This window comes from Zootoca vivipara, chromosome 9 (genome assembly GCF_965207765.1).
Source record: "Zootoca vivipara chromosome 9, rZooViv2.hap1.1, whole genome shotgun sequence".
NCBI lineage: Eukaryota > Metazoa > Chordata > Lepidosauria > Squamata > Lacertidae > Zootoca > Zootoca vivipara.
Window position 1 is genome coordinate 37,667,115 of NC_142592.1, and position 25,624 is coordinate 37,692,738.

The following is a 25,624-nucleotide window of genomic DNA, read 5'->3' on the forward strand; positions in this document are numbered from 1 at the left end:
TCTTTGTGTGGCTGATCACACAGAGTTATTTTGTCCCACACCTTGAACGAAGTCAAGACAGAGATATGGTTAAAAAGTAATGTTTGATTGCTTTCGTATTTGTCTAAATGCTTTCTTTTCCCCGGATTAAGTCCTTTCTCAAGAGTTGCTTGTTTTGAAAACAACAATAAAAACTAGAGTGATTCCCAAATCACTTTTGCCCTGCCTAGTCAGTCATCTGATCCTTCCCTAGCAAATCCCCCCCCCATCTTATATGACTCCCTAAACCTCTTCCCAGTCTTCCCTGCTGTGTCTGATAGTCCTCTGAGTAAGTAACAATGCCACTTAGTGTTTGAAACATACTGCTCGTGCGGTAAGAGTAAGAGCCTGCCAGTATAAATCTTGGGGCTTTATGACCTTGAGAAACATGTAAGCTCTTTCTAAAATGCAGTGAATAATATAACATTACCTTATTATAACAACCTTTGGAGGATTAATTATCTGTAAAAATGCAATACTGTATATTGTATATTCATTTTAAGTGAATCTAATATTCTACCCATCTGCTCTGTTTGAAGTATATTGTCCAAGGTATTCTGTGAATTAATTTGTGTTGAAAATGGGGTTTTGATTTGTACATTATTGTTTACTTCTCAGTAGCTTGTTGAATGAAACAGCTTTGTAATATCAGTTTTATAGTATTGCTTATTAATTTACCCAACAATTTATATACCACTTATATTTAAGAGAAAAAAATATCTTGAAATGTACGCAAAAAGAAAGAGACATTGCACGTTCTTTTGTATTTCATGAAAATCTTTAATAAAAAATATTATTCAAATTTACAACTTACCTTAAAACATTACAAATAAAAATCAAATAGAGAAAAACATCACAACTAACAACTAAACAGTGAATCCCATTAAAACAACAAGAATAGAATGAAAATTCCACGTTTTAGAACATATAGAACTCAATAAAATCTGTAAAAATCAGAATAAGTATTACAAATGAAAATGAACTACAAAATATAAATTCCACATGTTAAAATAAAAATAAAATAATTGGCAACTAAGCAAAATAAAATAGCAATAGCCACCCAGAGTGGTTGGGGAAACCCAGCCAGATGGGCGGGGTACTCCTCCTCCTCCTCCTCCTCCTCCTCCTCCTCCTCCTCCTCCTCCTCCTAATATTCATTTTGAAAACAACCCAGAAAGGAACATTCTATCCCTTTCTGCTTCCAAGATTTATAAAGTGATCCCCAAATAAATTTCATTGTGTGGAAGGTATACAAAATGTTTGGAAGATTATCATCACATTTTACTGGCATATTCTTCTCACAACTCCCCACCTCTTGGGTCAAACTTTTAAAAAATCAACATTATGGGAAACTTTTATCTATTACCAAAGTGTAAAACAACTAAAAAATTTATTACAAGGTTACCCCCTCTTCATATCTCCCTGTTCCACAGTAACCTGTAGCTTCATTTATCCACAGAAGCGAAGCCTAGAATAATCAGCTTCCCACCAAACCGATGATCCTCAATCAGTGTCAATAGGATGCTGGGAGTGATCACATCCTTTTTGCCATGATTAAAATAGGCTTTGGCCAAACAATTGATGGAACACTTGTCTGGCTGCATACAGAATCAGGAGGCCCTCCTATCATTAGACCCTCCAAGCTTGCTAACCAATGGGAGGTAGCTCAGCTACTCATTGAAGCTAGGTGGCCTATGCCTCTTCTTGGAATCAAAGCGTGTCAAGTGCATAATAGTTGTAAGAGTGGCTGCAGGTGGCATTGTGCTCATCTCCCAGCCAAACACAGTAGGCTAGAGTTTGCCTTCCCCATCTACAGCCATACATTACATTAAATGCTGTATGTGCCTAATGATTGTCTTTGTATGCTGTTTTGGACTTTTGAAATTGAGTTCTCAATCAGAAGCAACATTGCCAAAGCCTGGCCTTGAAATATGCTTTTGCACCGTTTATAGCTGCAGGGAGAAGGGGAATATGAACATGCAAATTTGTTTGCCATTTTCAATACTGTTTTCAGTGCTGGGTTACCAAATAGGCAGAGCAGGCCTATGGGCCCCATGCCTTTTAGGGGCCCCGCAACAACAGATCAAAATAATATTGACTTGATCTTGAAATAAAATTAAAATCAAGCTTTCTTAGGTCAATGTTATCCCACTAGAGTTTGCAGACGAACCTCAATATTTCAACTGCCTCGGGGCTTCCACAGGGTTTAATCCAGCACTGACTGTTGTGATAGAACATAGAAGCCTAGAAGGAGCTATGTACATCCTCCTTCTGCATGGCATATAGCTAGTCAAGACACAGGGGGTTTCTTTGGGTTGGGGGATTGTAATTGTAGTCCGTTTAAAAATATTTTTCTGAGAGTGTAGGGAAAGTTCTTTGAGCTCGGTCACTGAAAGGTCAAATTTGCCCATCAGTTGGGCAGCATGATGTACCCCGTTTTTAGAGGGTAATCCATTCGCGAGGTCAATCAGGCATTATTATTTTTTGCTAACCTAGTGTTGTCCATCTGTTGAACTCTGAACCAGTAGCAGAGGATTCTTTTATCTATTTGGCTCTCTATGCTCAACATTCAAGTTTCCAGGTCATGTTTTAACAATGTAAATGTTTTAGGTTTTTGTAGCAAACTAGTATATTTTATTGAATGACATAGTATACATTGCAGCAGCCTTTGGCTATAAGCAGTAAACTTGACCGACTGATGGAAAGTTGAAGTGCATAACGGTAGCTTTAATATGTCTGTTTCCTCCCCATCTTTGCAGCTCTTAAAGATATGGGGATTTGCAAGTTTTTGAGATCCTTCAGGGTAGCAACATATCACTTATTTATCCAAATTTTTGGAATAAAACTTTTAAAACAGAAGTTACCAAGGTGGTGAACATCATAATAACTTAAAGACAATCCATGGAAACACCAGTACAGTATAAAAATTAACTCCTGTCATGCTGAATGTACACCTGACTAAAAGATGAGCCTAGTCTAAGACAACTAATGTTGGAAGAACCAGAATGCTTACTGGCTTTTAAAATCAGCTGTTATTATAAAACAAAGCCACATCTCCATTGTGGATATAGGTCTGTTTTCAGGCTTATAAATGTAGCCCTCCAGGTTATTAAAGAAAAGTATAGGAACTAATGTTGTGTGAAGGTGCTGGGAATGTTCTACAGATCATTCTCCTTGCACTTGAAGCGCCACTGATTCCAACTGGGATCCGCTATGATTTTGCAGTGTAGAGGAGCCAACAAATTACTGCTCAACCTACGCTAGTTTATTTGGGTAATTTGTGTACTGTAATGTTTTCAAAAATCACATAAATGCTCCTGATTCAACAAGCAAATGTCCACCCACCTAGCACCTAATTATTGTCTAGTTCTTTCTATCTGGTCAGGATGTTTGCTAAGAAGATTGGCTCCACATCGAGGTGTTTATAAAGCACTTATGTGATATCTAAAAATATTGCTGTGATTTCTCAGCTCTGCTTACAGAACCATTTACACTTCCCTTGTGGTATAGTTAACAAACAACAGCTTCAGATAGGCTCTGATTGTACATTTCAGAAGGAGTCCTAAGCAGAATACAGATCCTGAATGCTTTATTTTTTGTTACTTTTCTATACCACCCATCCCCTGGGTGGTTTATATATTTGCTAATACAAAATACAAATTAAAAACTTTCAATGATGGAGAGTCCACAACCTCCCGAAGGAGACGGTTCCAAATCATTGAGTTGGAAGGGATCCCGTGGGTTATCTAGACCAACCTCCTGCAATTCAGGAATCTCAACTATCAATCTCAACTACTGATGGAATCCTGTCACATACCCCTCAACTGTCCCGGGAAAACTGGGACATCCCATTTTTTTCATACAAGAGTGTGTGGGTGGCCATTTTGGGTGCCATGATCTCGTGGAATCACATGATCTCCTATGGGTCACATGACTTGCCCTGGAGTGAGGCCCGGAAGATGCAAGGAAATTATTTTTGTGTGTCCAGTCTTGCCCTCATGCTACATTGGATACAGTCTTTTGTGTTCCGTTCCTTGAGCCCAACAGAAGAACTTTATGTGTGCCCTCCCCAACCCCCACTATGTTTTGCACCATTCAGATTCTACTTTGCCTCTATGAACTGCATTACTTGTCCCTTTCTCACATGCTGTTGATAAGCAGGACCAGATTGGGGACAAGCTCTGGATGGATGTGTCAGTGAGTGCAAGGGACAGATGAGATACATCTAATGGCTCCTTAAAATGATTGTCTGGATGTACTGTTAAAACCAGTGACATCACTGAAGCTCATAATCAGATGCTGTAGAAATCAGATGTGTTATTTCCCTCAAACGTTCTTCTACAGCTCAGAATGAAAGTCTCACTTTTGTATGCGCCCAAAGGGTACAACTTAAAATATACTCTTAGCCCAAGTTAGGGCTTGCACAAACCTAAGGAAATCCCCACCACCACCATCTTAGAGGTTTATTAAAAGGCTTTATGGACTGGTTCACAAGCCTAGTGATGCTCCAGAGCATTGTGTGGTGCTGGGGGAGGGAAATGTGCAACCCCTGAACTTGACTGGGAAGCTTTCAGACCCAGATAGCGAGTAACAAAAGCAAAGGTTTTCATTACAGGCAATGCTAGCTATCCTTGACACCCATGTTTTCGTGACCTGTGTAGCATGGCAAAAAGAGTCAAAACTTCCTCCCAGGTGCCTACTTCTTCAGGGCAAATTACAGCACTAATTACCCATTTCCGAATCACAATGAGCAGAATTAAACCCTCTTGAAAACCATTCCACAAAATTTAGTAATCCACCTTATGTTAGTGATTGATAGCCATTTGCAAGGTGGTCACCCGGCCCTTTATGTGTCCACTCAACTGCTTCGATTTGTGGAACTGATGCTGTTGCAGTTGCTTTGTAGTATTTATTCCATAGTTGTAAGAAATTAAACCTACATGCTGGAACTCCCTGCCGATTTTCATCAGTCAGATACCTTCACAGTACTCTTTTTGCCACCTACTTAAAATGCTTTTGTTTAGGCATTCAAGACATATTGGTTTTAATTATTGTTAAATGTTTTCACTGTTTTTATTGACAATTTTAATGTTTGTTGTAAACTGCTTACAGTTTTTACTATAATCAAGTAGTATATAATTTTTGTTAAAACACACGTACCCAAGTCCTACCCAACAACCTGGTTGAGTGGGGGTAATTCTTATTTTGCTGCAGTGGCCTAGTTTCTAAATCAATGATGCTTACATTGATTAGAAAGTCAGTTTAAAAAGGCTTTCTTCCACTTTCTGTAGTGTGTCTATGACATTTAGATGTGATATATTGGCAATTAGAACTTCAATCCTAAAAGCAAATACTTGGTAGCAAGCACTATTGAATAAAATGAGAGTTGCATCTGGGTAACTGTGTACAGGGTCATACTGTTAGCCACAGATACAGATGCAAATTCTTCTCTATCATTCTATAATGTGACATGTTTGATTAAGTCAAAAGGCTTTTTGCAGCTTTTATTAGCAGAAGCATTCAAGACCTGAACTGACAATGACATGGAGAATGGCTTAATTTAGAATAAGCTTGAAAGAAAACAAATACACAGTGTGATGAAAATTAATCAAGGGAATATCAAGTCAACACATTAATATGAACATAATTGTGTTTGGCAGAATGGGTGTTCTTCTGGATTTAGCTTTCATACCTTAACTCATGCTTTGCCACAGATTAACTGTTCTGTTCAAACAAAGTGCATTTCATGTATTCTCTGTCAAATGAGTACTACCGATACACCTGCTCAGACAGTCTGGCCTTATTTTGAATTGGGTCCTGCTTTTATTGAGCTGGGCCTGACATGACATGGGGTTCATACTCTGCTCCCAGTACTATCCAGGATCATAGCTGCCAAGTTCTCCCTTTATTAAAGGGAAATTCCCTTATGCTGAATAGGCTTCCTCGCAAGAAAAGGGAAAACTTGGCAGCTATGTCCAGGATCTCAATCAGCCCTCTAGACTTCCTCATGCAAAAGAAGAAGGAAACTATAGCCTGGGGAAGAGGTAACCGGTGGCCGGGGAGACTCCTCATACACATCAGAGAGGACTTGCAAGTAGGGATGGGGAAATCTGTTAATTTTAGTTTCTCTTGAGGCTCTCCTTTTTCCAATCTTAAATTCACTTATACACATTTCTACATCACTTTGCAATTTTTTTTTGTATGCAGTACAATTTTGAATGCATTTTCCCCAATATACACTTTTTTTTTTCAAAGCAATTTCCTGTAATATAATACATTTTTATGCACACTTTACCCAATTATGTGTGTTTTTGTACACATTGCTTGACTGGAAAATGCATTGCAAAATCTGGAGAAGGGCAATTTCCAAAAGAGGGTTGTGTGTCGACTGATGCATTGTTTCGGAAAGTGTGAGTTTTGTTTGCCTTAAAACGTGAACAGAATTTCTCTCTCATCTCTACTTGTAAAGCTTAGTTGAAAATGATGTAACTCATTTCTTGCCAGGGATCTTGGGACTCATCGTTTTTTTTCCAGCTAGTGAGAAGCTGTGTCAAGCCCCTTCTCTATAGTACATAGTGAGTCCTGGTCTGCCACCTGTTGCCTTCTTCTGCTTTTTGTCTGCAAAGAGGTTCTGTTTTGTTGTTGGCTTAGGAAAGGTGCATGGCTGGGGGACTTGCAGGGAACTGCACTTCCCCCATTTGGGCTTTCCAATCATTCCTATTGACTACTCAGAAAGCGCCCCCCTTTCCCCAAGTATTCAACAGGAATGTTGAGAAATCAAAATGGTTTCTGCAGTAAGCTATGGCGGAGTGGCCTCACATGTCACTAGTTCCTTTTCAAACTGCAATGTCATATTTGTAGTGGTAAATAGCCTTTGTCCTTTCATTCATCCCCCCCCCCCAGATTTGCAAAGAAAGAAAGTTATCCAAAATAATCTCTCTCACACACACACCTTGTCTTTTCGCTCTGCAGAAACTACAGGTTTATCGAACGGTTCATCGATCCTTCTGAGTTGAATCCACTTAGAGGAAAATGGCTGCAGGAAATCTTCTCGTATATTCCAGTCAGCCCCACAGAATGGGGCTGCTTTCTTCAGGATTTAACACAGGTGTGTCAGAAAACATTGGGAACATAACTCATTATTGATTTTTCATTAATGTTTGACAAGTGAAGTTGGAGGCAGAAATGCAATGACCGTTACCCTTGATACAAAAGATTATATGAAATAAATGTCACTGTGAAAATCTCTTTAGTATACCAACCCACAAGCTTCACATGTTTACTAAGGTGTAAGTCCCATTGAAGAGAACACTGTGCCCCTCCAAGTTTATTGTTTTCTAAACATTTCTTTAATAACTGGGTGGCTGTTCCAGTTCTCCAGCTGTAATTAGTTGAATAGATTCTATAGCCTTTTGGTTTGTTTGTTTGTTTGTTTGTTTAGAAGCAACAGGGCTTGGTATTTTGCATCTACACCTAAAAGATCTCAGGTCACAGAGCAGGGAAATGTTTCTGCATGGGAAAAATGTGTGAAAGTTGGTAGAAGGAAAACTGGCATGCAAGGTGGTTGGCAATGGTGAGTTGAGTTTCCTCAGCTTGCTAGGCTGGGTTCTATAAAGTCTGCTAGTATTCATTGAATTTCCATGTTTAGATTTCCAAAAAAATTAGGGAAATGTGCCATACACATAGACCCACGTAGAAATGGGCTTATTAACACTTTGTCTCTCTCTCTCTCTACTGCATTATGAGATATAAAATACCTGTACCTAATTTAAGGAATGTTGGAATTTGTAACATTTTGAAGAGGTGTTTGATAAACACTGAACATCATAAGCCTTGTTTCATCTGTTTTCCGTTTGTTTTTTATTTGCCAAATAGCTGCCTCTTCCATTTGGTTTTATTAGCATTATTTGATTCTGACCCAGTCATTCTGATGCTTTTACTGGAAAATTTACTCTTTGTCAGTGATGTGAAAGATGAAAACCATTAGTACATATGAGCAGTGAAACCCCAACCAGTACTTGGTATTTTGCAGGGCCAGGAATGAAATTCCATTAACTTTGCACTGAACTATCAATTATCTAAAATGTTTAATTTGTGCAGCATGTCTAGCAGACTGCAGCATTATTATATTTGTAGCTTGTATTGTGCGTTTCCAACTGCATTTTTCAAAGAAGATCAGGGCTCCTCCAACTGACCTATTTATATAGCTTTTACCCTGACTTGCTTGCACAAAGTCTGTGTGATCTTCAGACTATGCCCAGTCTTTATTGAGCATTTTGTCTGATTTGTTATATGACAATGAGCTTTCATCCTGATTTGCTTGTGAGGAATATATGCATATCCCCCTTAACCATTCATTATTCCCACACTTTTTAGTGTATTTGCCCCAAAACTTCTCTAATTCAAAGATCTGTTTGTTTGTTTTTAAAGTGCAGCTCTTGCGCTAGGCTGACAAAGCACTTTAATCTACTTTTATTGTGCAAACCTAAATTTCTGGTGTTACAAATTACAAATGGTACCTAGTCATAGTGAATTCCAAACAGGAAAAGGTGGCACTATAAAGCCTAAAAACACATTTCTTGGGGTGTGAGTTTTTGTATGCTGTGCTGTGCATCTGATTAAGTAGACTGAACAACACCAAATTTATGCTAGGTGTTATTTGTCATCAATAGGTATGCAGGACCTCCAAATCTCTTGGTCTGTTGGTCTTCCAATAGATTTTAGTACTACAGCCTTCTCCCCCCTCCATCTCCCCCCTCCCTCCCCCCCTCTCTCACACACAGTCCTATTGATGACAAAATACACTCTAATTTGCTAGGGAAAATATATTTTCTGGCTAGGCTGTCCTGTATTCTATATTTTTCCGCCCTAGTAATTTTCCTTGTTTTGTTATTTTCTTTAGCTTTTCAGCAATGTTGTGAATGGAAGAATATTTGCCATGCATGTGTAAATTGTAGGAGACGTCTAAAAGAATTTTATAGATCTCCAGTCATGGGTGCGCACAATGTCACTCAACTTTACTGCCAGGTAAGGAATTTGTTTTGATTAAGTTACAAAACGCTGAAAATATATAATGTTCTTTTTAAAGCTATAATTTTGAAGTATAAGTGGGTGCATCCCTATGTTTCCCCCTGAAGAAATTGTGAAGAATCGGAAAGGCGTGCACTCTTAAGGATAAATTGCTCTCAAGAGATGAACATGCTGGTTTTTTAAATGCAAATATGTCAGTAAAAGGTTTATTCAACAGCATTTTCTAATTTTTTTTTTGCAGTGATTTAGGGAGCGCCATTTGAGCGCCATAATTCAACTGATTTTAATGATCACTCTGTATAAGGTGATCATTGTGGGGGGTGGGGAGCTACATGAGACCAATTCTCTGCAAAAAATAAATAGTAGTACAGGTCATGTGCTGGGTGTCTATGCAGATCAGATTCAGAATTATGCACATAGGTCTCTATGGAAATGGGATTTTGAAGGTATGGAAGTCCAGGGTTGGCTCGTGGTATGACCTTGAACATAGAATCATAGAATCATAGAGTTGGAAAAGACCACAAGGGCCATCCAGTCCAACCCCATGCCAAGCAGGAAACATAATCAAATATGGCTTGACATATGGCTGTCAAGCCTCTGCTTAAAGACCTCCAAAGAAGGAGACTCCACCACACTCCTTGGCAGCAAATTCCACTGTCGAACAGCTCTTACTGTTAGGAAGTTCTTCCTAATGTTTAGGTTCTTTCTTGTAGTTTGAATCCATCACTCCGTGTCCACTTCTCTGGTGCAGCAGAAAACAGCCTTTCTCCCTCCTCTATATGACATCCTTTTATATATTTGAACATGGCTATCATAGCACCCCTTAACCTTCTCTTCTTTACATACTTTACATTTCTCCCTGTTAAAATTCATCTTGTTTGCTTTGGCCCAGTTGTCTAATCTGTTAAGGTCATTTTGAAGTGTGATCCTGTCCTCTGGGGTATTAGCCACCCCTCCCAATTTGGTGTCATCTGCAAACTTGATCAGGATGCCCTCAAGCCCATCATCCAACACATCTTTCCATGTGTTTGTTTAATCTGGACAAAGTTAATTACAAGGAAATACAAGTGGTACTGAGTGTTTTTGGTAGCAAAAAGAAGTGCCAGAACTGATGTCTTGATAAAAGTGCTGTGTGTGGCATTACAAAATGGCTGCCAGGGGCATTAAAGAAAGAGGTGATGGTACTCTGTAGAGGTAAGTACTGCCACAGAAAAACCACTGGTGGTACTCAGTACTAGGAGCCCTAAGCTGAGGTATACACTTCGTTTTGAGGGTAGCTGCAGAGATTATTGTAAATCAACATGAATCATTACTTCTTACCACCTCTCTGCTGCTTTTTGTAGTGCCCCCTTGGGATGATAGCTATCTATGATGAGTGATTTGACAGTCTTTGACATTAAAATTGCTAAATGTCATTTCAGTCACTGACCTGGTTCACACGTAGATCTGAAAGGTTTGTTTGTGGTGAGTAAGGAGAAGGCTTAAACCCCGAGTCTAGGTTGGGACAACACACCAAACCAAACTTTGCATTAGCTCAGTGTTGCATGGGAGTAACAAAGACCAGGAGGAGGAGGAGCAAATTTGCTGCAAGTTCATATCTGGAAACCAAACATTCATGTTGTCTTAGGAAGCTATAATGTATATTTCAGCGCTGAGACTCCAATTTTGCAGAACTGCACCTTGCTTTGTGCCAATATTACCAGGAAATGTCATTTTAAAGACGTGTTAGTATTTCTTGCTGCTACCGTTCAACAGCTCGGAACTGGCCATGACATGTCTCCCTTTTTTCTTTTTGACACAATTGCAATCTGAATTAGTGGAGGATTGTACAAGTTTCCCGTCCTATGCCACATACATATATGTGCCAGATATGTCATTCCCATGGTTCCTGATAACCTGCTAAAATTCAGCTTGCTGTCAAAAAAACACCTGAGGCTTCTGTCATATGTTGAGTCAGTGAAAATGCTAAAAATAATGAAATATATTGAAACAATTTCTCGTTTGACATGTGTTGGCATGTGGATGAAAATCAACTTGTAACGGCCACATGAGAGTCTCAACACGGTACTGTTTTATGGTTGGGCAGACTTTTGTGTAAAAAGATCTTTTATAAATGTATTCCGCTCAGTCTGGAATGAAGGAAGAAGAATGAGCATTGGCCAAAATTGGCCCCAGTACCTGTCCCTGGCCACACCCCCGTCAGCAGCCCATTGGCCTGCCAGGCAGAAGCGGGCCAATTACAGTACCTGTCCCTGGCCACACCCCCACCAGCAGCCCATTGGCCTGCCAGGCAGAAGCGGGCCAATTACAGTACCTGTCCCTGGCCACACCCCCACCAGCAGCCCATTGGCCTGCCAGGCAGAAGCGGACCAATTACACCCTGTTTCTAGGTGGGTGGCACCCGGCCAGGTAAGCCCTGCACGGGGTCGCAAACTCCACCCACCCGTTGGGAGGAGGTGAGCGGGAATTATGAATGTATTCCACTCAGTCTGGATCCTAGTGAGTTTCCAGGCTTTCATGATTATTCCGGGGAGAGTATTCTAGAATTCTTAACATCTCCTCAAACAAACCTTTTGAAATCCTTACACATTTTCTCTTGGAGTTATCCCAATTGTCACCAGACAGAAGATTAACAGGCTTTCCCCCCCCCCCTAATTTTCACTTTTTGAAAAGAAGGTGAATATATATAAATGATTATTAGTTTACTTTTGCTCTCCTTATCTCTGCATTTAAACACAGAAAAGGTATGTGTGCAGAAAGGACCTGCAGCTGTGTAAAATCCAGTAGCAAAATGCAACTCCTCGACTCTTTTGTTTTTGTTTTTTTTAAAGGGTTCTCTAGGTCCAGCCCTACTCTTTCTGTGTGCTTGGGGGCAGATTTGTATTTAATCACATGGATCTGCTGCCATCACTTTGACCCTAATTTCAATTAGACTCCAGTTCTATTTTCCGTATTGCGGACTTTGCAAGCTTAGCTGATAGGTTGGCTTCTGCCATGATATAACCACTTTGCTACACTGATTGGAATATTGATTGCACTGTAGCTGTCAATATTTCTGCAGAGAGAGCAAAGCCGTAGCACCTTTATTGAGACCAACCTCTCAGCCCTACAAACGAGATCTTTCTATGCTGATGTGCATTTAATGTGAAGTGCAGTGCAGCCCCCCCCCCGGCTTTCCTGAGATAGTCTGTTCCTCTTGAGTTCCTGTCTTTTTATTAAAGAGAAGCACAGCAAGCACACGGGACGATTTATATTCCCTTTATCTGAGCAGAGTAATAATGGCAGCAAAGTTGCTACTGTTTAGTGACAGAGGCCCTTCAAAATATTGCAAGGTAGCCTTTTCAGTGGTGGTGTTCTGGTTGTGGAATTCCTTCCAGAGGCAAATTTGCACCATTGTGAACAGTTTCTTCTTCCTGCGCTTGGCCTCTTACAATTCCCCCACCCTTTTCATCCAAGGCAAACAATGGATCGTAAACAAATAAAATTTGGCTCTGCACCTAGTCAATGGAGCTAGGCATAAGCTGTATCAAATGAAGTGAGACTTCCATCTGACTAAACATGCATTGAATTGTCACACACACTGAAGTCCCATTGAAACCAATGAGATATCCATTAGCTGCAACTAACAACTTTCCAATTTCGGTGTGACTTTCCTGGACTCGGACCTTTGATTTTAATCTCTTAAATTATATTATATTATATAATTATAATATAATATAATATAATATAATATAATATAATATAATATATAATTATTACTATAATTATATTAATTATATTTTATTTGTTTAAATATATCATGCACCACTTGATTACAATAGTCTCTAAGGAGTGAACAAAAGACACAATACAGAAAAGGTAGAAATTGGTTGAAACTATAAAATCATACTTTGATTAAAATGCCTGCTGAGATTTTTCAAAGTATTCAGTAGGCTAATTATAACATCAGCATATATTCTATAGCAGCATTCATCAGATGGAGCTATAGTCTAACATCTGAAGGCATCAGGACGGTGGTGTCTTCTTTAAACGCTAGCATAAGCAACACATTTTGATACAGTGATACCTTGGGTTGTGAACGCTGCGGGTCACGCGTTTTTGGGTTGCGCCTGTGCCGAACCTGGAAGTACCGGAACGAGTTACTTCTGGGTTTCGGCGCTTGCACATGCACAGAAATGCAAAATGACATCATGCGCAAGCGCAGAAGTGCCAAATCACGTCATGCTTGTGCGCAGACGTGGCACTGTGGGTTGCAAACACGCCTCCCATACAGATCACGTTTGCAACCCGAGGTATGACAGTATTTCAAAAGCCGCAAAAGATAGACATTAATATAAGCAGCTAAAGGCTTATTTTCATCTGGGGCTGATGGCTAGGAATTGGGGAGAAATTTAATTCAGTTTTCATTTAAAAGTGAACCTACCTACTTCTTACTTTCAAAAATAATATGTGAACAAAAATCACAGCCTTTCTTCAAAATTTGCACTTCTCTGAATTTTGTGGCATAGTTCTCCAGCCATGTATGATTATAATGTACCAAAATGCATTACATTGGCAAAAATGCTTTAAAAATGTGTGTGTTGGGCAAAATTGCATGCAAAAAAATTGCACTAAAATGCTCATGCATTTTCATGAGAACTTTTAAAAAAATAATCACAAGCTGATATGAAAATCTTAAGGGTGGAAAAATGAAAAAGTCCAGAAACCAAAACATACACATTTATCCATCCCCAACGATGGCTAAGGAGTTAAGCCAAAGCCTTCACAGCAAAGGTGGGTTTTGAGAAAAGATTTCAAGTCAAAGTCAATATGAAGTATTCTGGGAGGACATTCCAGGGCCTAGAGGACAGCAAAGGAAAAGGGATTAAGTAGACCAAGAGAGCAGAAAACATTGAGATTATATAGAAGGGTAGATTTAGGAGAATTAGGGCTGGCAGCAAGTTTGCAAAGAACAGGAAAAGGTAAATGAGATTTTGAATAAGCAATAATTTTTTGATATATTTATATTGTAGGCTCCCTTCTATATTTGTTCCTTATTATATTTCACACCTTTAAAAATATTTGACTGTTCCGCTTTCCATATTGTACCATTGCCTGTACAATTCTTTACATTCAGCCATTAAGATTCCATTTTTCATCCAGATAAGCATGGGCTATGTGAAATAATAGATTTATGTGGCAATCCCTATTCTCTCCAAAATCATCCTGACTGGCATTGATAGGATATCCTAATTTTCGCATCTGTTTTGATTTAGAACTATGCTGGCATTTCTGTTATTTTTTACTGAGAGTTCTGTCAGGGTAGCCTGTCTACTAGTACTATCCTGCTTCTCTTAATTAGCATCTCGGTTGTGATGCCAGAAAGAAGATGGAATATTGTATTATTATTTCTGACCGCATCACAAGTTGAAGCTATGTTAGATTTGCAAGTAGCAACACAGACAAGTGGAACTACCCAGCCAAAGGCAAACACTTGCAGCCCCATTCAGTTCAGTCAAACTCACACACGTGCTTAACTCTCATCCATTAAAATCTCTGTGTTGCCACATTGAATATGGACCATGTGTTACTGAAGTTCTGACATACATCAGTTATGTGTATCTTCATGATGCAAAGCTATCTTCAAGGAGCACTTGGGTATTTATTCAGGGCATTATAGGGAAAGTGGCAAACAGTGCCAAAGAAATTGGCTATAATTCAACAGTTAAGCATGTCTCTTGCAAGATAATAGTGATGGCACCCAATCTCAAAATGGGAGAGGGTGGTGTTCAAAAGCAAATTCCAGCAGTTTAAGCTGTCTAGAAACCTTTAATGTTGAGCCTTTGCTTCTCAGAAGCTTCGGTCTAGTTCCAAAAGGGCCCAAGAAAGGTGACAGGCCCAGTTTGGGTAGAGTCCACATTTAAATTTATTTATTTATTTAGGCTTCATTTTAATCAGGCCCAGATATATTTATGCACACATTTCAGTCCCACGGGTGCAGTACTTGGGGTAGCTTGCAACAATTTAAAATCACGCTGTCATATAAAAATAGTTAAAATATACTAAGCCGCAACAAGGCAAAGATCACAGATAAAAGCACAACCATTATATAAAACAATAAGATAACTTACCATGTGGATTAAAAATGTATTTACCAGCTGGCAAAAGACAGCCAGAGCGAGGGCTACAACCTGTGCCTCAAGTGGCAATGCATTGCTGCAGCCACTGACAAAGCTTTATCTCATGCGGCCATGAGCTATGAATGGCATCCAACTTGCAATCCATGGGCTTAACTTAAGTCTGTTGGTTTCATCCAATTTAGTTGGATCCATCCATTCTCCAAAATTAGATCCATTCTGAAGCACGCTGTGAGCAGCTCACACGTTTGCAAGATAAGTTTTGTAATGAACTGATGTACAGTTTCTACCAGTACTGGAGAAACTTGGACAGAAAATTTGTTTTCAGTGTTCATTTTATGTTTTCATTGAAAATACTATTTTCAGTGGTCACTTTTTTATTTCTGCTTGCTAAGCTTTTGTCTGTGTATGGACAGCGGAATATTTCACCAATTATAAAATGAAGCAGGAACTACATGGCCCAAGGAATGCTATAGGGATTGGAGTGTTTCATTAATTTATAGGATTTGTTTAAAGCCAAGCCCTTTGCTGGCAATCAAAACTTGCTATCGCCAATGGCCTGGCTCTGCCTGCTCAGTAACACACTGGGGATTAAATGAAGATCCATCTTGTGTTCCCTGGAAATAATTAGGCAGAGCTGATTTATATAAGCACTGGAATCTGTCGTCTATTGATACTTTTTTCTTATTTTAAAAGATTGTTGGAAATCAAAGACAACCCTTTCACACGAAAATCCACTCTTCGTTTCATTCCCTCCGCCCAGCTTTGTTAATTCCAGCAGTTGAATTTGGAAAAGAAAAAGGCTTTTAAGAAGTGGTTATTATTAGACAGCTAAGAATAAAAAATGCTGGCTGATCCACTGCAATTCAACCACGGATGTATCAATAGATCCTGACCTACCTTCTATTTATTCTTTGTATTCAGCACTGTTAGCATAGTCTGGTCAGCTTCAGGTTGGAGGGTGCCCTTCCTGAAGTCTCCTCTAGGGGGCCCTCTCCTCTGCCATCGGCTTTCCTGGTGATAGTGGGGTTTGGCTGGGGATACTGAATGACCACAGGAGCAGCAATGCTTCCGTGAGCTCCCCCAGCAGTACGGTTGGGAGCCATTGCTAATAAATTTCCCATCATGCCACTAACATCCACTGAAGCCTGCCATTTTTTTTTTCACAGTGTCCTAGAGGGAAAAGTAAAATGGCGGCGGCTCCAAGACTGGGCCTCTTATGGTAATGCTGGGCTGGAGGGTGCATTTAAAACCTTCTAAGCACTGTGCAAAAATACAACATAGAAACAAGAAAACAGTATAATAAAAATAGAGATACAACATAACAAACCAGTAAAACAATCTTAGAACACATAGGAACTCAGTAATAACAGGTTCTGGCCTGATGAGTCAAGGAAAGCCTAGACCAGGCATCCCCAAACTTCGGCCCTCCAGAAGTTTTGGACTACAATTCCCATAATCCCTGACCACTGGTCCTCTTAGCTAGGGATCATGGGAGTTGTAGGCCAAAACATCTGGAGGGCCGCAGTTTGGGGGTGCCTGGCCTAGGCAAAAATATATTTCTTTCTAAGAGATCTGAGGCAACCGAGGGATGATGTTTCATGTATGCCAGAGGGTAGGTCAATTCAGAATGCAGGAGCAATGGCTGAAAGTGCCTGGTTTTGTGTCACTGCCCTGTGATATTTTGTAGGGTGTGTTGTCGCAAGTAACATTTCCAGAGATGATCTACGTAAACCTACATGTTTATACGGGGGCCTGGAGCCTTTCGCATAACCTGCTCCTGAATTTGTTCAAGGCTTTATATATTAAGGAAAGGATGTGAGCAAATGCAGTTTATATGTCCTTGACTTTGAGTTGGAGAAGTGAAGGTTGCAAGCCCAGGCTATCTTTCTAGGCATATGAAGACAGAGAACAAGGAGTCTGTGCCATCTACAACTTGTGAGGCAAATGGCTGAGATTACTGAAGGAGCAAGTTAGGCAGGAGCTGATGCCATAGCAGCAAGTTGACTGGCAAAAGGAAAGAGTAGACTTTCAGTTCATATTCTCCAGCAAGTCTTGAAATGGCAGCCGTGACTTGATTTCACATTGCAGTATTCCAATTAACAGTCCAATATTTCTTTCAACTTTAAGAAGTGATAGGAAAGCTAACCCCACTGCATTAAAAACAATAAAGAAGCAGATATTTGAAGTGTGCATATGAGAGAGATGACATCTTCGAAAGGTTAGGACGGCCAACTAAGCCATATCTTGTTTTCATCTTCATGGAATGATCACATTTATATCAAATTTATGTCAGTAGACTACCTCTTCTCCTCCCCTCTGTTGAATTTGTGCTTTAAAACAGGTAAAATGTGCAATTGGGGAAGTTTGCAAATTATCACATGAAAGCTAAAGAAAAATCGATGGGAATATTCCCCTTAGGACTGAGCATACTGATTATAAAAATATTAATACTTAATGCCTCTATTACATCTCTTATGTACACAACTGAATAGGGTGGCGAGAGTGGGAAAATGGCTAATGGTTTAAAATAGAATCAGTGATTCAGTATATGCAAATCTTCCAAATGTCAATTTTGTGGGCAGGATTTCTGTTTAGGGTAAAAAAAAATGAATAAAAAAGATGATAAGTGAACACAACTGTTTCAATCTCATGAAGTATATCACAGATGTGCCCTTTTCCAAACCAGATACCTGCACTTAACATATGACAACATTGATGAGAAAACTGATATTTCCAGCTACCTCCAGTAACACTTTATCTGTAATAATACTTTGGCTGTTCTTGTTTGAATTACAAATGTTTCCTCTCATGCAGAGAATAGCAATGAATGTTGACAATGTAATGCATTGCTAAATTTTGTAATTCTTGAAAACAGCCCAGGCCATGGTAGAATAAAATGCGAAACACTCATTTGCACACCAGAACTATGCGTTTTGCATTGGGGAGGGAAGGGAATATGCTGCTGCTGCAAGATTTCTGTTTAGTTTGACTTTTTAATTTTTAAAATGCAAAAGTATCAGAGTCTGAAGAGGCAAGGTGTACCAGGAATATTTTCCTGTGCTAGACTTCTGGAAACAAATGGAAATCATAGTCTTCCATATCTCTTTGATTCATTTTCATAGCTTTTGTTCAAGCAGCTTCCTAGAGAATAATCTCATTTCTGTTTATCCATTGCCTATAGTTCTGAATCTAATTCTGTATCTAATTTTACATGTATTTTAAAAGGAACTTTTACAAGTGTGGCTGGAAACTTTGTCTGGGAGAGCTCTTCAAGCTTGCACCTCTTCTTGGAAGCTATTAAGCTTTAAAACAGGGGTCCCCAAACTACGGCCCCCGGGCCGGATGCGGCCCAATCGGCCTTCCAATCCGGCCCGCGACGACCCCCGCCGCCCGCTGCCGCCGCCCGCTCTCACGGCGCGCGGCGCAGCGGCGATCTGAAAAATCGGCAAAAAATCGCCGAAAATCCTTTGTGCGCATGCGTACGGGCCTCTCCCGACCCGGAAGAGGTCATTTCTGGTGCACTTCCGGGTCGGGGGAGGCCCATACGCATGCGCACAAGCGATTTTCGCCGATTTTTTTTTCCGCCCGTGTGCGTGTGCGCATGCGCACGGGCGCGCACTCCCCCGCCCTCCGGCCCGCTGCGCGCGCACTCCCCTGCAGTCCGGCCCACCGCGCGGTCGGCGCGGCGGGCACCGGCCCGCCGCTCGGTAAGTCTGGGGACCCCTGCTTTAAAAGAATCTAAAGAACAAAATCTATGTAAACTATGTAAGGAGGAGGGAGGGAGGTGCAGTTTCAGCCAGTGGTGTACAGTGGAATCTCGGCTGACGAATGTCTCCGTTAACGCACATTTTGGCTTTTCAATGCAAAAAACCCGGAAATAACTGCTTCTGTTTCTGAACGATATTCGGAAGCTGGACGTGAATTTCCCTATTGTATTGAGGTTTCCACTTTCAGTTTTCGGTTTTCGAACGTTTCGGAAGTCAGGTGGTCTTCTGGAATGGATTATGTACGAAAACCGAGGTTTCACTGTAGTGATAAGTTTTGAAATGCAGGAGCAAATCATGAATTTTTGGAGAATCCACAAATGCGGAGAGCATATGAAGGAGGAATGACTAGTCTTTCAAGAAGACTTTTTGTAGCATAAATGCACATTCCTAACCATGACTACTCTGAAATAAGTCCTGTTAAATTATGAGGGGCTTACTTCTTGGCAAATGAAGTTAGGATTGCCACATAAACTTTTCTGGATCATGACTACAGTCCTATGTAGCATTGCCTAGTGGTAAGCATCATTGAACTCAGTGGTGCTTACTTCTAACTGCACTGGCTAAACTGGAAAAGCACATTAATAAGCCTTTTAAAAAAATTCAGTCAGCTGACATATTACTTCTAGCTTTTAATTAGACATGCCAACAACGTTGCAAAGAAGAGGTCCCATTTAAATTGCTGGCACGACGTAGAAAACCCAGGAAAGAAAAGGACCTGAAAGCATTGTCATCGCCTGCTGGAACAAGGACTGGCTGTAAGTTACCCTGGTGGTCCAGCAGATGATGTTGTTGCTCCTGCTCTGAAAAAGGTCCCAGAAATGAGCTTCCAGGAGTGGCTTGCTCAGTGGGGCAGAGGCACAGCAGCAGCAGCAGCTCTGTGGTTTATGAGGGAAGGGCAAGCTGGGACTGCACAGATACGCAGGTGAGGGCACCACATCCGTTTCAGTGGTGGACCTGCACAGATGTGATTTCCCTGCCGTCTCTTACCTCCGTCTTCCTGGTAAGCAGAAGTGACACTGCTGCTTTGAGGCTATTGTTGCCTTTCTGTTCTTCTAGACAAGCTGTGCCTGTGTGTTCCTTCACATTCCCCTTCCATTGCACCACCAACTGCGGTTCTGAAGTAATGTAAGTGCTATTGTGGATCCAAAATTGGATATTATCCGCAGCTTCCAGTGGCACCATCACCATGAGCTTCTACACAATGATTTCCACTTACTTTCCAGCGCAGAGTTGGAACACCTCGAAAGGTTACCCAGGCCCCTGCCAAAGATATTTCTTCTGTGTTTAATAACTCTTACACATGAAAGTGGAATAGGATTCTGAAGTGCACCTCCAGTCCTCACTGCTCAAAGGCATTGCCTGCCCACATGGACTTGACAAATGAAGCTTTGATATGCCCCCCCCCCCACTCTCCTGAAACTTGATTATGGAATGAAGGATGACTTCCAGTATAGAACACAATAGAAATAATTGCTGTTATCTGACAGAGAGAAAAAATGTGCCAGATTAATATTCAGACAGAACAAAACATTAGTTCACATAAAACCACCATCCTCGGGAAACCCAAAATAGCATTAAACCTTTGGTAAATGAAGTAATATTTTACATTTTGCCATCACATTGGTGATTTTTTTTAAAAAAGAACTTTTGCAGCAGACTTAACAATACCAGAGATACAGGACAAAGCATTAGAATAGATATAGAGAAGAATCTTTCATTTTATAAAACACGGACCATCCTAAAAGGATGATATGAGCATGTATGCCTTTTTGTGTGTAGCCTTTTTCTGGATTTATCTTTTTAAAAGGAAAGGATTTCCATTGGGATTTGCTGGTCTAAATCCATTTTCTCTTCAGCATACGAAATGACAGTCCATTCTCAATGCCCCAATATTAATTTTTCAAGCATGTCTGTATATTCATCTGCCAACCATCAACAAATTTCCTGGGTTTCTATTAGCTTGTCTCAAGCTGCTGGCAAGCTAAATTTCTCTAACAGGCATCAATTCGACGTATTAAATGCCTGTTCTGCCCTAGAAGACATATTGATTATTTTTTTCTCAGCAAAGTGACAAATACCATTTTCATGACTATAATAGAGATTGATTACAATTTTATGGAACACAGAGGGAGTTGATCTTAGTGAGACAGCCTCGGGGCATATAAAAATTGAAGAAAATAATTTGGATTAATAAAGAAATTAATGAATTCACGGGCCGATGATAGAGTTGAAGCATTCTAGAGATAATGAAAGCTACAGTAGATGCACGGTTGTTACTGAATTGTGAAGTAAATTTAAATGTGCTTAAAATTACTAGTGATTAAAAACTTGTGGAAAATAACTGGGGTTTTTTGTTCAAATTTAAATGTTGTGTGGCTTAAGCTTGAGTTTTGAACAATTGGATGTTTTAAAAGTGCTGGGTGTACTTTTTGCACAATGGACTTTTCAAGGTAATGGTGTATTTAGATGCATAAAGTGAAATTATGTATTTCTCTGCATATCCCATTCTCATGTGTGCATGCATACATATTACATACTTAAACACACAGACAATATGAATTGATGTTAGAGAATCCTATCCTCCAGTTCTGTGTGTGGCTAGCTGTTCCCCTGAAATTCCTCTGCTACTCTCAAGCATAGCTGCCAAGTTTTCCCTTTTCTCGCGAGGAAGCCTATTCAGCATAAGGGAAAATCCCTGTAAAAAAGGGATAACTTGGCAGCTATGCTCTCAAGGAAAGACAGATTTACTTTTTATTTAGCAGATGGACTTCTGTACATACAATATTTAGGCACTAGGCAAGGTCTGCAAGAACCAGACTGTAGGTTGCTGGATGTTAACCAGTCAATTTGGCTTATTACAGGGCACAACATTTTTTAAATTAAAAATATTTATATACAGTCATACCTCGACATCCGAACGACTCGACTTCCGAAGGTTTTGACTTCCGAAGTCGACAACCCCAGAAGTCTTTTCGCCGTGCATGCCCTGCACACGCGGTCGGCACATGCGCAGAAGCGCAAAATCGCGCTCGCGCATGTGCAGAACAGGCGTTTCGACAACTGAAGACTTCGACTTATGAAGATGGCCACGGAACAGATTGTCTTCATAAGTCGAGGTAGCACTGTATCATTATGTCATGTGTGTGTGGGGGGGTATGTGTGCGCGCAATAAAACATAAATCTGTACAATAAAACATCAAAAACGTTTTAAAATGTTACCTTTCCAGAGTCCAAAACATGTCTTAAAATCAGCACAGAGGGTTGCAACCCAACCCTCACCACACGGAGGGTGCTCATCTGAGGTTTTGGGCACAGCTCCAAAGAACATGGAATCATAGACTTATAGGACTAGGGACCCCAATGGTCATCTAGTCCAACACCCTACAAGGCAAGAATCTCAACTAAAGCACCCATGACAGATGGCTATCCAACCTCTGCTTAAAAAACCTCCAAGGAAAGAGGCCACAACTTCTTGAGGGAGACTGTTCCACTCTGGAACAGCTCTCACTGTCAGAAACTTCTCCCTGATGTTTAGTTTTTGTAACTTGAAACATGAACATGATTCCTTGTCCTACTCCAGACAGGTGTGATGGTGCATATTGTCTAATCACTTGACTTACAATAGGACTATCATTTAGAAATTCTAGGTCGTACCGAAAGTGAGGTTGGCCTGAGGGCTGCTTCACATATGATATTTTACAAGCTGATACAAATTTTCACATCTCTCACCAGCCTTAAGATCCATTTTCTTGCATTTAGGTGTGTGTGTGTGTTGTTTTTTAAAATACAGTGGTACCTCTAGTTACGAACTTAATTCGTTCCGGGGGTCCGTTCTTAACCTGAAACTGTTAACTAGAGGCGTGCTTTCGCTAATGGGGCCTCTTGCTGCTGCTGCGCCGCCGGCACACCATTTCCATTCTCATCATAGCTGTCAACCCTCCCGTTTTTCACGGGAAACACTCTTATTTCAATCCGTTTCCCGTGGCTATCCTGGATTGTAGAAATCCTGTAAATTTCCCGGGTTTCAAAGCAGCTCCTTTCCCCGCCCCCCGCGAGCAAGCAGCCAGCCGCCGCCCGGTAAAACACCTCGCTCGGTGGCTGGCTGCTTGCTCACTTGCCGAGTGCTGCCGGAAATCACCTCTGCGCATGTCCAGACATGCGCAGAACTGATTTCTGGTGCCGCTCTGCCCATGTCTGGGCACCGGAAATCACTTCTGCGCATGTCTGGACATGCGCAGAACCGATTTCCAGTGCCCCAGACATGGGCAGAGCCGGCACCAGAAGCTGCTTCTGTGCATGTCTGGACATGCACAGAACCGATTTCTGGTGCCGCGCCGCTGGGTGAGGCTGCCGAACCCTTATTTTCCAATCCGTAAGTTGACAGCTATGGTTCTCATCCTGCGGCAAAGTTCTCAACTCGAGGTAACTCTTCCAGGTTAGCGGAGTTTGTAACCTGAAGTGTTTGTAACCTGAGGCGTTTGTAACTCGAGGTACCACTGTAACTTTTTACTGAACTTATTCGTGCCACATTTTCCACGTGAAACTGCTCAATATGTTTGGTGTCAGCATTTGGAAACTACATTTGAAAAAGCTTCATCCTTCTGCAAATTGCCGAGTATTTAGTTTCATTTTTGTTTTGTAAATATAAATCAAGTTTCTGTGAATATAATTGCAGCTAATTAATGTTTGTGATTGCATGTTAAAATGTTGTTGTAGTCATTTGCTCCTTCATTTATTTATGCTTTGTTTGATGCATTGGAATTTTGGCTGCGTAGTGACTGAATGATCAAGTACCTGATTCCTGTAATAGGTGGAGGGCTCTCAAATCAGTCTCTCTGGATTTATTTAGCTGGTACCAATTACTCCCTCATGGTAAACAATCAAAGTACTTGTATCTGCAAGCAGTAGATAACCTGGAAATCAAATATATCTGCTGTATACAGATCCATAAAGAGATTGTCCTGACAGCTAAAAGATGTGATTGCACATAACACCCGCTCTATCTCTCACACAGCCTAACAGAGACAGTTGTGGCTATCTTGGTGTGAAAGAAAATGTAAGAGAGGTACTTACCACTGGGAATGCAGGGTTAAATCTTCCCTCAGTTTACATATCTATTGGCTAGTAGTCCTTGCAAAAGGAACACCACTTAAGAAATAAGTGGTGTGCTTATAACAATATAAAGGAATTAACAATAATGCACAAATGTAATCAGCAAAATTTCAAAGCAAATACATACTGAGATATTGGCTAATGTCATTCTCAGGGTGGGCCTCTAGGTTTGGGGCTGGGTCTTAAGAAAATATAGGCTAGGGGAGTGATTCAATTTGGTTTACATTTAAGGGCAAACTTACAAAAGCCACACTTCTGAAATATGTGAATCAAAATCCACACTTTGAATTTTGCCATGCAGTTCTTCAGCTAAGACAAGTAATGTCTAAAAAAACACATAGGCTAGGGTAAAGTGTGCATAAAAATGCATGTATTAGTGAAAGTAGCAAACAAAAATATTACATTAGGGAATGTTGCTTTGAAAAAAAATGTTTGCATTGGGCAAAAGTGCTTATAACGCGTACTAGGAAACATTCACACAAAAATGCTGATGAATTTTCATGAAGACTTAAAGAAAAGCACATATCGATGTGGAAATGTAGGGAAACGAACTTAAGCTTGGAAAAATGAGAAAGTGGGACTGACTGGAAAATTTACCAGAAGCGACTTAGTCATGCTGGCCACATGACCCGGAAGCTGTCTGCGGACAAACGCCGGCTCCCTCGGCCTATAGAGCGAGATGAGCGCACAACTCCAGAATCGTCCGCGACTGGACCTAAACATTCAGGGGTACCTTTACATGAAGGCCCAGCATCACATATGAGTAGAGAATTTGTGCACAATTCAGCCCATGTGCAGGATACTTCCTCTCCTTTGGGGAGGGGAAGGATCAAACTGGGTGAAAACATGTTTGCCAGTTGCCCGGCTCACAGATGATGCCAGGTTTAGGGCAGCACGAGTCTAGGAGGGCAGCTTCTCAAAGCCCAGTAAGCACTTGCCCAGCTTCAGGAAGGAGGTGTGAGGGCTCTGACAGGGTCCCAGAGTCCTCCTACCTCCTCCCCAAAGCCATGGGCCATGCCAGAGCCTTGCGCCTCTTTCCCAAAGACTGACCCAAAGCCAGTGTTGTGAGAGCTGGAGGAAGGGCATCAAATGTTGGCCTCACACAGGGTGGCATATTACCAAGGTCTGGACCTATTTATATAATGTTGGGCACATCTGAGATCCCACCCCAGTCTCAATCTCATGAAGGATGTCACTGGGAGCCCAATGTTTGCACCAGGCTGGTACATGCTATGCAACAGACCTGCTGCATTGCTTTGATAAGTCATAACCTATTGCCTTCATTTCATTTTCTGTTAAATTTCATTTCCTTTTCCTTTTCCTGCTTCTCTTAATAACCTAATGAATATAACAGGGTTGCCTGTCTTTTTTCCTCCCTGATACAACGTTCATTTAAAAACTGCTTGCTTACAAACTGTCATACTTTAGAATCCTGCCAATGAAAACTGGAGCAGTGTTTTGATTATGCTACCAGCTGGAATAACTATGGCCTCTGTTGCAACTACAGAAATAATTGTTTCTGTTGAATTATTTATTTGCAAGGATTAAGTTTGAATGGATACCACAGGAGGTAGCTTT

The 25,624-nt window shown here is 40.7% G+C and overlaps 1 long non-coding RNA gene across 7 annotated transcripts in view; it reads left to right on the forward strand.

The window, feature by feature from the left end:
* The window catches only part of LOC118091582 (uncharacterized), a 97,866-nt gene that overhangs the window by 27,852 nt on the left and 44,390 nt on the right, over positions 1 to 25,624 (forward strand). For all 7 annotated transcript variants that reach the window (XR_015945838.1, XR_015945840.1, XR_015945839.1 and 4 more), the window contains 2 exons: positions 6,991 to 7,126; positions 8,921 to 9,045. This is a non-coding gene — a long non-coding RNA (uncharacterized LOC118091582). The remainder of the gene's footprint in view (positions 1 to 6,990; positions 7,127 to 8,920; positions 9,046 to 25,624) is intronic.